The sequence below is a fragment of the Salmo trutta genome, chromosome 12 (assembly GCF_901001165.1).
Source record: "Salmo trutta chromosome 12, fSalTru1.1, whole genome shotgun sequence".
Classification (NCBI taxonomy): domain Eukaryota; kingdom Metazoa; phylum Chordata; class Actinopteri; order Salmoniformes; family Salmonidae; genus Salmo; species Salmo trutta.
Window position 1 is genome coordinate 64870837 of NC_042968.1, and position 12061 is coordinate 64882897.

Consider the following 12061-nt stretch of genomic DNA (forward strand, 5'->3'; position numbering starts at 1 on the left):
TAGCTTACTATTTGGGAGGTTTCAAGTAAAATTATTGCGTAACAAGTGTAAATATTTTACGGGCATTCTTTTTAAATGGTCTCCTGAATGTTGTGATTGTGTTTCCCCCTTTTGGCGTGTTAAAGGCCCAGTGCAGTCCAAAATGTGATTTCAGTGTTTTTGTATATATTTCCACATTGAGGTTCGAATAATATTGTGAAAATGAGAATGCCCTTTTAGTGTAAGAGCTGCTTGAAGTTGGCCTGAAATGTCAGCCTGTTTTGGTGGGTTGGAGCGTTGGCCTTTCCATGGTGACCTCACCATGGGGTAAATTAGTTAGACTAATAAGATCGAGAGTTTCAAGCCTTTGCCAATATCAGACCCCTCCCAGACAGTCCTAGTGAAATTCTATTTTGCTATTTGCTAAATATTTTCGTTGACTATTTTAATTGAAAACAATCACAGTAAGGTACTTAATTGTTACTCAAATGGTTTGATATTGAGATAAAAACTGCTGCATTGAACCTTTTAAGCAATGGTGTTGCTTATATTTAATTGTGCTTCTCCCAGTATGAAATATAGACCTCTCCAGAGAGGTAGAGAGATGTGCGTCCCTAATAGCACCCTATTCCCTATATACCAGAGCCCAGGTCAAAAGTAGTTCATTATATAGGGAATTGGGTACCATTTGAGACAGGTTGTCCTGAAGTCACACACTTTCGCTGACATCAATTGTTTCATTTCATAGCCCTTGTATTGTGCTTCTTTAAGCATTTTAACAATAATTCTTCTAGTTGATCAACTGCTTTAAAAAAAAAAAACATAATTTAGCAAAGCACAACCTATCATAACTCATTACAGTAGGCTATATTTCATAGGTAGATTTCTGGAACCAAATCCTGACCTATACCATCAGGATTTGAGTAGGCAAAATTGGCCCTGCACCAGTGCTGGGCGGAACCCTCCTCCACACGGTCTGTCATCCACAGCACAGCTTACCTTCCCTACCACCTGTTGTGGTGTGTTGGAAGTTATTTTAACGTTGTGCCTTCCAAGCTATAGCAACTAGCGAGTGGCAGCTTCCTCACTCCCAGAGATTGTGTGCTGTTCCTGTAATTGCTTCTCGGCTTTGGCCCCAGTCAGGCTTTAAACGCGATCAAATATTCATGATAGTCATTGGTGCATAGTTGGTGTGAGTTTTTAAAGATTGGAGGAGACGAAAGACCTGAGAAAAGGAATGTAGTCATTTGTCACCATGGCGAACACTTCAATACACAACTCGGAGTTTCAGAGAGGTCATTTTATATTTAACACATCATGATTTTTCATATTTGAAACTATTACATGGCCATAATGAAAAGCATCCGAAGATTGAATTAACATCTCCAGGTACTTTTATTGGGTTGGAAATTAAATAGCTACATGGAGAGAAATGAGAGGGAGGGGGAAAAAAAGTCAAAATAGCGGTGCTTATTTGTTGTTTCTCCAACGTGACCTTTACAGTGTGTGGTAAAATGGAAATGTGTTTTTTGCATATCTGTTATTAGGGTTAATAGCCTGCTCAAGGGCAGCGACAGATTTGTTTTCCATAGTCGTCTCGGGGATTTGAACTAGCAACCTTTTCAGTTACTGACTCAACGCTCTAACTGGTAGGCTACCTGCCGCTCATTTAGAAATGTAGAAACTCACTGACATTACGTGTTTTAAAAGGCCCTACAAAATATAAAATGTTGTCCACTCAATACTGATTAATAGATTGATAATGTTGCTCTCTAATGTAGAGATCTGTTGGTGCAGATTGCAAATATGACCCTTGCGTCATAGACCAAAGACATGATTAATAGTGTTTTGTGTTCTCACAATCAATTCATTGAACTGTTTAAGGAGTAGCGTCCATTAGAGAAGGGTCAAATCTTCCCCCAAAGACTACTAAGCCTGGCAATTTCTTAATGAAGATAGTGGTCACAGGGATTGCCTTGCCGTTGAACTGCTACCTATGAAGCTTGACTTTGGAGAATCCTTTCAGCTCTCTAAGATTGTCACGCCACAGACTGTAATACTTTCCACACTGCTTTTGTAAGTCCAGCCGCAGCTTCTCTCAAACCCTTCCATACAACAATAACCTGTTTTTCTGTCATTTGGATCGACAATAAAGATTTTAAACTAAGCCGTTAATCTTGTTTTCCTTTTTTGTGAATAGATACCCTCCAGTACATAAAGTCTCATTGATTGATGATTGTATGGCATTAACGAGTTGAGAATTTCTGTCCTTGCTAATGTAAATAATGTAAATCTATGTAAATTCCTGCCTGTTGGTACTTTTAACTGTGGACCGAGCCAAAGGTAAAATACTTCATTATGTACAATATAGATAATTTGATTCTAGTTAATGACTCCATAGTTCATACCTTTTCTCTTCTGGCTTGTCACAGTGCACTTATGATTTATTTCACAGAGCTACAGTATCATGCAGAGTACATTATTAGTCATGTATTGAAACTGATCTGGGGGGTTATTTATAAGTGTCTCTAGTGTGCCATGTATGATTCATAGTCTCGCCTTTTTTTAAATAAACTTTTCCTTGTATTTTCTTTACCCACTGTTCCTGTTAGCCAATAATAGTTCTGTACTAAGTTGTAACACCAGGAGGCAGCAAAAACAGGATGTACGTGTACCTGTGGTGCATTATTTTGAAGCTTGAAACTTTGCTAGAAGCATGAAGCTTTGTTTTTATAACCAAAGCGTCATAGTAATGCATACAGCATAGTAATTAAGGCAACTCTTCCTTAGCCACGAGGGAACTTTTTAACTAGCTTTATGTATAAGGCTTGCCGCTTGTTAAGCTCAGACTGGTTGATCTTGTGTGTGGGTGTGCACGTGTGTTCTCATTTTGATTGACACTTAATTAGATCTGATCAGAAAGCTGGTCTCCTCAGGTCACTGTGTGATTGGCGTGTGACAAATAACGATTATGAGTATTTGGGTTTGGGACACTGCTGTCATCTGTCATTTGTGCTTTTTCCTTCAGTCAAGTGTCAGTCAGCAAATTGGCATGGGGCTCATTTGTATCAGACAAGGTAAGACAAATGCCACCTTACTCCCTATATAGTGCACTACTTTTGACCAGGGCCCATAGTGCACTATGGAATAGGGTGCCATTTGGGACAAAGACCCTGACTACTTTGTTTCTTGTTGGAGAAGAACATGGGTAGGAGTCCTCTATACTCTACCAGACCACTACTGCACATTCCACGCCAAACATTTATGGATATAACCTTTTGTAAATTACTACTATTCCAGGCTGGGTAGTTTGTGACTGTGTCTCATAGAGCCCTTTGCTTGTAATGTGAATCAGAACTCTGTTATTCCCTCTGTTATTCCCCGGGGGCGAGATCATCTTCGGAATCATTTTACAATGACCGCATACACAGACTTTGTACGGTGTTGTACACACATCTGATAGTGGCCTGAGTGGAAGAAGAGAGGAAGGACCTGTTGGGTGAAACGGAGAGCTTTGAGTGTGTGTGTGTGTCTTCTGAGAGGTGTCTGGGCACTCAGCTGTCTGCCTGGAAGTGCAGAGTTAGGTTGTGTTCTGAGCAGGCTGTCTGTAGATGTGACGCCACGTGGCACATCTCTGTCCCCATCTCTCTGTCTACAACAGAGGCTAACCCGACTTTGCTCTTGACAGTCAAGTGTGACAGGACCCAGCTCTGCCTTCCCTCTCTACAATATAAACGCATGTAGTGCTTTCCAGTCTGCTGACATGTACTGTTCTCCTATGATGGCCTACAGTAGCTGTTGAACATGTTAGCCCTTTGTTTACCTCTTTATACCTTTCCAATTCAAAGCTATCACTTCGGCCATTTTCAATCTGTGCACGTTTGATATAATCCATGTGAGATGTCAAGTTTTGACCTGATGTTGTATTTCAATTGCATCAGAGCAAAGAAGCAGCGATTGTCATGAAGAGTTAAGGCTTTGCCGCTTCTCCTGTGTCACTGCTGCTGCTACTGCTCTGGATTATGGGTACCAGGCCGAGGGGGAAGCGCCAGGGGGCTTGCTGCTGTATGTCTTGCTGTGTGTTTCTCTCGGTGATACTCTAGCAGGCATAGGCTTCTGGAAGCTTCTAATTGTCGCCTGGAGAGGAATTTGAGAGTTTTCACAAGCTGTCTGTGAGCCCCTTGCCAAGAAATTAGGCTCTGAAAGATCTATGAGGACAACCACAGAAATTAGTTCACCTCCAAGCATATCCAGCTCCTTTTCCACATAACCACTGAAAAAGTCAAAAACGTACTGTTGCTAAAAGTAGTGGTCTGAGTTTCAAAGTGCAAGTACAGTTCCCGACATTGTGGGAACTGTAGTAAAGAGGTACCACATGAAATGTGCTGTTTGTTAAGGATATCTGCAAGGATATTTAAGAGCTCCTGGACATTGAGAAGCTGAGTGTTTCTGTCCTGGCAAATGAAGAAGTGCTGAGACAGACAAGGCCCTGAGTCATTGATATCCCATAAGATCAGTCATAGAAATAGCTTTCTCTATGATATAAGTGCTGTACTTCCCAAAGGTAGTTAAAGTCCTGAAACTATCCTCCTCCTCCTGTATGGGGTGATCCATGGGCGGTGCAGACTGGCAGAAAATGAAAATGGGCTGGTGAGATCAGTTAAATTAATTTAAGTTAAATACATCTGAGCTGAGACCTTGGCTCCAGCGCCGTTGCCCAGACTTGGTTATCTATCATGGAAATGTCAGGTGCAGCGCCAGGCTTCCTCAGATGAGAAATTAACAGAGAGGAGGTAGGAAGAAAGGAAAAAGATGGATTTGCTTCGGGTACTCTGTGTCCTGTCCAGAGTTGACACCAAAAACAAAGACAACCCGGCAGTCATGGTCGTATTCATTTGTACACACCGTAGCAACCATTTTGCAAAGGAAAACATTTTTTCAATGTTTCTTATTGGAGGTTCAGGTAGTCCCTGACGTTTGCTTCCATTTGGTTTCCATTTGGTTACTATTGGCCAGTCTTGCTGACAGATTGACAATCTCCACTGTAAATAGCCATGTTGTTTTTTATTCCCTATACTGTATATAGCCATGTTGTTTCTTATTCCCTATACTGTATATAGCCATGTTGTTTTTTATTCCCTATACTGTATATAGCCATGTTGTTTTTTACTCCCTATACTGTATATAGCCATGTTGTTTTTTATTCCCTATACTGTAAATAGCCATGTTGTTTTTTATTCCCTATACTGTATATAGCCATGTTGTTTTTTATTCCCTATACTGTATATAGCCATGTTGTTTTTTATTCCCTATACTGTATATAGCCATGTTGTTTTTTATTCCCTATACTGTATATAGCCATGTTGTTTTTTATTCCCTATACTGTATATACCCATGTTGTTTTTTATTCCCTATACTGTATATACCCATGTTGTTTTTTATTCCCTATACTGTATATAGCCATGTTGTTTTTTATTCCCTATACTGTATATAGCCATGTTGTTTTTTATTCCCTATACTGTATATAGCCATGTTGTTTTTTATTCCCTATACTGTATATAGCCATGTTGTTTTTTATTCCCTATACTGTATATAGCCATGTTGTTTTTTATTCCCTATACTGTATATAGCCATGTTGTTTTTTATTCCCTATACTGTATATAGCCATGTTGTTTTTTATTCCCCATACTGTATATAGCCATGTTGTTTTTTATTCCCCATACTGTATATAGCCATGTTGTTTTTTACGCCCTATACTGTATATAGCCATGTTGTTTTTTACGCCCTATACTGTATATAGCCATGTTGTTTTTTATTCCCTATACTGTATATAGCCATGTTGTTTTTTATTCCCTATACTGTATATAGCCATGTTGTTTTTTATTCCCTATACTGTATATAGCCATGTTGCTTTTTATTCCCTATACTGTATATAGCCATGTTGTTTTTTATTCCCTATACTGTATATAGCCATGTTGTTTTTTATTCCCTATACTGTATATAGCCATGTTGTTTTTTATTCCCTATACTGTATATAGCCATGTTGTTTTTTATTCCCTATACTGTATATAGCCATGTTGTTTTTTATTCCCTATACTGTATATAGCCATGTTGTTTTTTATTCCCTATACTGTATATAGCCATGTTGTTTTTATTCCCTATACTGTATATAGCCATGTTGTTTTTTATTCCCTATACTGTATATAGCCATGTTGTTTTTTATTCCCTATACTGTATATAGCCATGTTGTTTTTATTCCCTATACTGTATATAGCCATGTTGTTTTTTATTCCCTATACTGTATATAGCCATGTTGTTTTTTTATTCCCTATACTGTATATAGCCATGTTGTTTTTTATTCCCTATACTGTATATAGCCATGTTGTTTTTTATTCCCCATACTGTATATAGCCATGTTGTTTTTTATTCCCCATACTGTATATAGCCATGTTGTTTTTTATTCCCTATACTGTATATAGCCATGCTGTTTTTTATTCCCTATACTGTATATAGCCATGCTGTTTTTTACTCCCTATACTGTATATAGCCATGTTTTTTATTCCCTATACTGTATATATCCATGTTCTTTTTTATTCCCTATACTGTATATAGCCATGTTGTTTTTTATTCCCTATACTGTATATAGCCATGTTGTTTTTTATTCCCTATACTGTATATAGCCATGTTGTTTTTTATTCCCTATACTGTATATAGCCATGTTGTTTTTATTCCCTATACTGTATATAGCCATGTTGTTTTTTATTCCCTATACTGTATATAGCCATGTTGTTTTTTTATTCCCTATACTGTATATAGCCATGTTGTTTTTTACTCCCTATACTGTATATAGCCATGTTGTTTTTTATTCCCTATACTGTATATAGCCATGTTGGTTCTTATTCCCTATACTGTATATAGCCATGTTGTTTTTTATTCCCTATACTGTATATATCCATGTTCTTTTTTATTCCCTATACTGTATATAGCCATGTTGTTTTTTATTCCCTATACTGTATATAGCCATGTTGTTTTTTATTCCCTATACTGTATATAGCCATGTTGTTTTTTATTCCCTATACTGTATATAGCCATGTTGTTTTTTACTCCCTATACTGTATATAGCCATGTTGTTTTTTATTCCCTATACTGTATATAGCCATGTTGTTTTTTATTCCCTATACTGTATATAGCCATGTTGTTTTTTACTCCCTATACTGTATATAGCCATGTTGTTTTTTATTCCCTATACTGTATATAGCCATGTTGTTTTTTTATTCCCTATACTGTATATAGCCATGTTGTTTTTTACTCCCTATACTGTATATAGCCATGTTGTTTTTTATTCCCTATACTGTATATAGCCATGTTGTTTTTTATTCCCTATACTGTATATAGCCATGTTGTTTTTTATTCCCTATACTGTATATAGCCATGTTGTTTTTTATTCCCTATACTGTATATAGCCATGTTGTTTTTTATTCCCTATACTGTATATAGCCATGTTGTTTTTTATTCCCTATACTGTATATAGCCATGTTGTTTTTTACGCCCTATACTGTATATAGCCATGTTGTTTTTTATTCCCTATACTGTATATAGCCATGTTGTTTTTTATTCCCTATACAGTATATAGCCATGTTGTTTTTTATTCCCTATACTGTATATAGCCATGTTGTTTTTATTCCCTATACTGTATATAGCCATGTTGTTTTTATTCCCTATACTGTATATAGCCATGCTGTTTTTTATTCCCTATACTGTATATAGCCATGTTGTTTTTTATTCCCTATACTGTATATAGCCATGTTGTTTTTTATTCCCTATACTGTATATAGCCATGTTGTTTTTATTCCCTATACTGTATATAGCCATGTTGTTTTTATTCCCTATACTGTATATAGCCATGTTGTTTTTTTATTCCCTATACTGTATATAGCCATGTTTTTTTTTATTCCCTATACTGTATATAGCCATGTTGTTTTTTTATTCCCTATACTGTATATAGCCATGTTGTTTTTTATTCCCTATACTGTATATAGCCATGTTGTTTTTTTATTCCCTATACTGTATATAGCCATGTTGTTTTTTATTCCCTATACTGTATATAGCCATGTTGTTTTTATTCCCTATACTGTATATAGCCATGTTGTTTTTTATTCCCTATACTGTATATAGCCATGTTGTTTTTTATTCCCTATACTGTATATAGCCATGTTGTTTTTTATTCCCTATACTCTATATAGCCATGTTGTTTTTTATTCCCTATACTGTATATAGCCATGTTGTTTTTTATTCCCTATACTGTAAATAGCCATGTTGTTTTTTATTCCCTATACTGTATATAGCCATGTTGTTTTTTATTCCCTATACTGTATATAGCCATGTTGTTTTTTTATTCCCTATACTGTATATAGCCATGTTGTTTTTTATTCCCTATGCTGTATATAGCCATGTTGTTTTTTATTCCCTATACTGTATATAGCCATGTTGTTTTTTATTCCCTATACTGTATATAGCCATGTTGTTTTTTTATTCCCTATACTGTATATAGCCATGTTGTTTTTTATTCCCTATACTGTATATAGCCATGTTGTTTTTTATTCCCTATACTGTATATAGCCATGTTGTTTTTTATTCCCTATACTGTATATAGCCATGTTGTTTTTTACTCATTATTTTTATTCATTATTCACTGACACTATTTCAATTAAATGTTTTATCTAATCTTTGACTCTGCATTGTTAGTCTACACCTGTTGTCTACAAAGCATGTGACAAATAACATTTGATTTGATTTAATCCCTGGAGATTGGCAGTGCTTTCTGTCGGACAAGAAAGCTAAACAGAGGATTGAATCATGAGTCACACCTATGCCAATGGGCTTGACAGGCAGCCTATCCCTGTGGACCTGCAGTCTGCTGCTAAAAAGCTAATGACACACACCGGTCCACCACCGCCACTCTACACACCACAGTCTGGCGCGGTGCGTCACACACCTACGTATACCTTCATCTGGGTGACTTACAGCTTTGTGGTGATTTAAGTCCGAACCTCTGTCAGACAAATTAGGCAAAAAACAAGGCAAAATACGCTGAATACATTGAAGTGACTCACTGTATAGAAGACAGATTGATACTGGGTAAACAATGGAACATTTGCCAAAGGACTTGTTTTTGTTATTGCTCATATCACTCCACTAATGTGACGAATGCAGTTTCCTAATGATTTTTACTGGACTGTTAGTGTTTCTTCAGAAAAAGCAGATCCATTAATGTAAATGATACATTGGAGATGCCACGTTCTATAATTGTCTTCTTCGTCATTAAGGGGTAGAGCACACAGATTCCCTTAGTACATCTTCATGTCTTCCATTTCTGTTGTCTCTGGTCCCATTCTAATAGGGAAAAGTGCCAGACCAAGATGGACTTTAGCGATAATAAATGTTCATCAGTGGAGCTACCATAGACTGAGCTAATCAGCTGGAAAATTGGTCACTTTGTGTAGTGGACATTGTGGAATTATCTTTTTTTTTATCACACTGATGTGTTTAGAGAAATCAAATGGATAAAAGCAGAAACCAGCCATATGCACCACACAGTCTTCTGCACACATACCTAGTATTTACCCATTATTGTTATGCTGTGAGCGTGATCGAGCACATTAGGCAAACCCAGCTGTTACATTTTCTTGCTGGCTACTGTACTTGCGTTGTGTAAGTGTTAAGTGTACATGGTTATGTACTGTATGTGTACTTAAAATGTTGACAATTTGGGGGCATACAGAGTCTGTGTGTCTCAAGGCTGCTCTTGCTGCCTCATTGAACCCCTCCACTATACAAAATGTAATAAAAATAATTACAAGTAAATGTATTAAGTAAATGGTTCAAAAGTATTTTTTTTAAACTCAAATTGTAGATAAAAATGTTACCTGAATGTACTAAACTCAGTAAAAAACGTCCTTTTTCAGGACTCTGTCTTTCAAAGATAATTTGTAAAAATCAAAATAACTTCACAGATCTTCATTGTAAAGGGTTTAAACACTGTTTCCCATGCTTGTTCAATGAACCATAAACAATTAATGAACATGCACCTGTGGAATGGTCGTTAAGACACTAACAGCTTACAGACGGTAGGCAATTAAGGTCACAGTGATGAAAACTTAGGACACTAAAGAGGCCTTTCTACTGACTCTGAAAAACACCAAAAGAAAGATGCCCAGGGTCCCTGCTCATCTGCGTGAACATGCTTTAGGCATGCTGCAAGGAGGCATGAGGACTGCAGATGCCTAAGACAGTGCAACAGAGAGACAGGACGGACAGCTGATCGTCCTCGCAGTGGCAGACCACGTGTAACAACACCTGCACTGGATCGGTACATCCGATTATCACACCTGCGGGACAGGTACAGGATGGCAACAACAACTGCCTGAGTTACACCTGGAACGCATAATCCCTCCATCAGTGCTCAAACTGTCTGCAATAGGCTGAGAGAGACTGGACTGAGGGCTTGTAGGCCTGTTGTAAGGCAGGTCTTCACCAGACATCACCGGCAACAACGTCGCCTATGGGCACAAACCCACCGTCGCTGGACCAGACAGGACTGGCAAAAAGTGCTCTTCACTGACGAGTCGCGGTTTTGTCTTACCTGGGGTGATGGTCGGATTCGTGTTTATCATCGAAGGAATGAGCGTTACACCGAAGCCTGTACTCTGGAGCGGGATCGATTTGGAGGTGGAGGGTCCATCATGGTCTGGGGCGGTGTGTCACAGCATCATCGGACTGAGCTTGTTGTCATTGCAGGCAATCTCAACGCTGTGCGTTACAGGGAAGACATCCTCCTCCCTCATGTGGTACCCTTCCTGCAGGCTCATCCTGACTTGACCCTCCAGCATGTCAATGCCACCAGCCATACTGCTCGGTCTGTGCGTGATTTCCTGCAAGACAGGAATGTCAGTGTTCTGCCATGGCCAGCGAAGAGCCCGGATCTCAATCCCATTGAGCACCTCTGGGTGAGGGCTAGGGCCATTCCCCCCAGAAATGTCCGGGAACTTGCAGGTGCCTTGGTGGAAGAGTGGGGTAACATCTCACAGCAAGAACTGGCAAATCTGGTGCAGTCCATGAGGAGGAGATGCACTGCAGTACTTAATGCAGCTAGTGGCCACACCAGATACTGTTACTTTTGATTTTGACCCCCCCTTTGTTCAGGGACACATTATTCCATTTCTGTTAGTCACATGTCTGTGGAACTTGTTCAGTTTGTCTCAGTTGTTGAATCTTATGTTCATACAAATATTTATGTTTATGTTAAGTTTGCTGAAAATAAACGCAGTTGACAGTGAGAGGATGTTTCTTTTTTTGCTGAGTTTATTTTTAGTTGGCCCAAACTTAGCTCCAACTTGAGAAAGATTCTGTCAATTTAAAATGATGTGTTTGCTCAACTTGTCTCATATTGTCAAAATGACTGTATAAATGAACACGCACAATGTAATCATGTAAATCAACATGTGTCAAATATGTTGAAAACAAAAGCACTGTGTGTGTCTAACTCATTCCAAAGCCTTTTCTTTGAAAATGCCCAACAAATTTCTAGTTAAATTAATATATGAGACAAGTTGAGCAAATACATGATTTTAAGTTGACAGAATTTTTGCCTAAGCTTTCTCATGTTGGAGCTAAGCTGTGGAACCAGTTACGTAATAATAATTAATTGAAACAACTAGATTTTTTTTTTTACAGTGTATGGTAATATAATAGAGCTTGTTAGAAACAAACACCAATTGATTGTTTGAGAGGATTATGTCGCTCCCTGTAGTCCGAGGCTGAAGCAATCAGTTCAGTTCAGTCCAAGTTGTTTTGTCATTTGTCAATAAAAATGTGTTGGAAGTCTCATTCACCAGGGCTCTTCCAAGTTGAAGGCAGTTATTCGTTCCTGTATCAGTCGTCTCACATAGGCCTAACCTAGAAAATATAATGATGGGATACAACATGATCAGGACCTGTATTTGTATGATAGGCACTGAATTGTCTTTATTCAAAAGTTCCACAGCCGAGGGTGTGCAATTTATACGAAAACTAGCAGGGTAGC